We start from the raw sequence: 3,637 nt of genomic DNA, 5'->3' as shown, positions 1-3,637 counted from the left end.
TCTGGTATCCTGAACCGAAAGGAAAGGTAGAAGGAGTTCAGCGCCGCCTTCCTGAGCAAATCAACAAGAAAAAAAGGAAAAGGAAAAGATGGCTGGGATTTGGAAGAGGAAATGTGTATGTTTTGGCTGTTGAAAGGTGGAATTGCTGAAGCCAAGTAAAACTACAGCATCTCTGAAAACACAGAGGCCTTTATCGCGTTCTGCTTTATCGGTTTCAGCGGTTAATTGTTGATTAATTAAGCGTGTTCTGGTTTGAAGCAGCTTGAAGTGTATTAAAAGTTACAGTTTTACACTCACTCGTGTGGTTTAACTCACTTCTTTGTTTTTTTTAATACCAAACAACTCCCAACTTAAAATGTCTACATGTGCTTCTTAATTTTTTTCTTCAATTTTGTACATATAAAATGTCTTCGTGTACTATAATATCCATTTTTTATAAACTGACTTGGACATTGATTTGACAAGAGAGGAAAGACGTTTGCTTGTTGGACCGTTGAAGAGAGTAGATTCCTTCTGTTCATGTTTTTCCTCTGTAGTTTTTGATTTATTACAAAAGCTGCTTCTTTTTTTCTTTTCTTTTTTTTTGTAACTGCAGAAACACTCGTGCGAGAGAAAGAAAAAAAAAAAGTACCGTAAATAATAATAATGTTTTAAACTGGCTTCACGTCTCCTGATGTGATTTATGCTGTCGTGGGTGAAAAAGGGGAGGCGGGGGGGTGAGGGGCCTGCTGTTTGACCGCGGTGGGAAATATGGCTGAGGTTTAAATGGAGGTTGACGGGTGACGAGTTGGGAGTCGCCGAGCAGCTCTGCGGGAGCCGGAGAGTTTCACCGAGGAGACACGTCGAAGCCCGCGTCATTAAAACTGATGTTCTGTCGGCCGGTGGTTCCTAAAAAAAAACTAAAAAAAAGCAACGTTTGAGCCGAGCTCTGAAAGCAGGGCTCATTAAAACATAGTGATGTCGGTGGTTGTGGAGGCCGAACGGCCAAAAACAGACCAGAGATTAAAAAAAATATATATTTTTTAAAAAATCGGCAAAATAAAACCGCAGTTTTTTTCTCTCGAAGGAAACAGGAAGCGTTTTAATAATGTGCACTGCCTGCAGTTTTGTAAATATTCATCTTGATTCTGAGCCTGTTTTTTTTTTAATTTTTTTTTTTTTTTTTACACATGTCCAGTTTTGGTGCTTAATGAGAGCTGACGAAATCTGTTTTCTGTATGAAATGGGATTTTAGATTTACCACAAACGTGTTTAAGTCAAAGCGAAGTACTGGACCTGAAGTTAACTACCGTCACAGGACCACGACATGAAGCCATTTAAGTAGAAAAAAAAACAAAAACAAGAGTGTGAATGAAATGACTTAATTGTAGAAGTTGCTTTGACAAACCTTGAATAAAATACAGTTTGTCTTTTACTCGAATTTCTATCGAAGTTAAATGCTGCCATGAAAATAAAAAAAGATCGGTCCTAAAAATACGTACTTGTATTACACATTTCCACTTTTGTTTTTTGTTTTAGTTTATTTTATTTTGGAGTTTGTTCCGTGGAAAGAAGAGCCTAATCGCATTATAAATCCACCAGGCTGTATTTTACTGCCGAGTATGTATCTGATGCCAGCAACTGATTTTTAATTTTTAAGATTAATGATTGGGAGGAACCTGAGAGCTCTGGATATTTATTACTTCGCAAAAACGGGGGGCGTTTCTCCGCTGTTGTTTTCTTTTTTTCAGCCTTAATCTGAAGTAATTTCACATTCTTCCCCATGCAGACGGAAGAGGCAGCAGTCTGATTGTTATATATAACATATATATTATACATATATCCATCATCCGACTGAGTGGTACTTTAAACCCGTGAAACTGGATGTGGAAAACAGCGTTTTAGGCGGTCATGTGGTGGAAATAATAGAGAAACCATCTGTAGAAGTGAGGAGTGTGTTCTTCTTCAGGGAAGAACAAAGGACAAAACAACGGGGAAGTTTATACAAGATATATATATTTGTATCATCTTAATGTAATTTTATCAACAACAGAAATGATCTTGAATGAAGAGTTTAGAGTAAAAGAGAGGAAGGAGGTGAAGAGAAACAGGCCGGCTGAAACAAGAAACGATGTGGGAGGCAGAAGTGTTTATGTTGGGCTGCGAGGAGCCGAGTGATGGAGGGGAGAAGAAGGGAGGTGAACGAGTGGGAGGTGTGTGTGCAGAGGCATCGGGGGAAGTTTTGTAGTTAATCAAAGCTCCCAGACATGAAACAGGAGACCACAAAGGCTGCTGTGGTGGTCTTTTCTGTAAAAAAAAATACACAAAAATACAAAATAAAACGAGAAAGAAAAGGCCCTTTTCATTTCTACAGATAACCACAAGGTGTCGCCCTTTAACCACTGTACACTATTACTGCAAAGTAGACCGGTGAAAACAAAGTAAAAGCGTTGTTATCCAGAGAAACACAATGGATGAGAGAACACTACACACCATCATTTTAAAAAGTAAAACAAAAGTAGGCCTGTAAAAAAAATAATTAATTTATGTTTAAACACGTGCTACTCAAAGTGGAAGATATTGATTGTAACGTGTGTTGAAATACCCCAGCCACGCTATTCAGTATTTTCTAGCATTAATAATATCTTATAATAACAGTTAATGGAAAGACAATATATATTTATATATCGATAACCGATTCGTCGTACTGCTCCACTGACCCAGTTGGAGAATCGATGTGCTTGTCATTCGACTGATTCCCCTCGTGCTTTACGTCAAGACAGCCGCGATGCGGAGCGTTAAACCGGAAACGAAGTGCTCCGGCCTTCAAAATAAAACTCCACAATCCGATGTCTTTACATAAGAAGGAAGAATTTAAGACGCTAGACAGAAAAAATATATATATATACACTTTTAAGATTTACAATAAACACGGCTGCTGGTGTAAAACTGTAGAAAAGTATCTCATTATTAGCGCGGCAACGATTCCGTAAATAGCGTTATAAAACGAAAAACAAAACGGAAGTCGCAGCTGAGTTTGCGCTAACTTGATTCCTCGCTTGCCGTTTTTTTTTTTGTGTGTTTTGTTTTTTAAAGCGGCAAAACTAACTAATACTTCACGGAATTCGTCTCCGGTTTTTACTCATTTTACCGGCGAAACGCGGTAAATAATGTCCTTCTTTATGATACAGCGCGGGTTTTTAGAAGCGCGTTTTCTGGAAGCCGGAGAGTGACGCAGGGTTTTGTTTTTTTTTTCCCGGTGCGGTGAAGTTTCCATCGGCTGCTTGTTGTTGACACGAGACCTCCGGTGGAAGGACCCCGAGTCACAAGACTCTCCCCCCCCCCACCACCACCACCACCACACAGGTAAAGTAAGGCCTCGAGTCGGCCCGCTTTCCTTCTTCGTTTATACAAATGTAGTCGGTACACGGCGGTCGTGTTTAACGAAGCGGGCCGAGCCGAGTCGGTTCGGTTTGACAGCTCCGGTCCGAGTGAGAGGAGGAGAAGCTCCGAGCTAAGGCTAATAATCTGCTTCTTCTTTTCTTTTCTTTTCCACTGTGAGGCGTTTTTGTTCCGCTATTTTTTTTTTATTTTTTTTTTTTTTTTTTTTTGGCACCTAAACCGCAGATTTAGCAAGAATAGGAGCGCAGGGAAAAAA

The sequence above is a fragment of the Brachyistius frenatus genome, unplaced genomic scaffold (assembly GCF_029030835.1).
Source record: "Brachyistius frenatus isolate BFR_SWC_R1_liver_20210118 unplaced genomic scaffold, ASM2903083v1 Contig_73, whole genome shotgun sequence".
NCBI lineage: Eukaryota > Metazoa > Chordata > Actinopteri > Embiotocidae > Brachyistius > Brachyistius frenatus.
Note: the sequence above shows the minus strand (reverse complement) of the source record.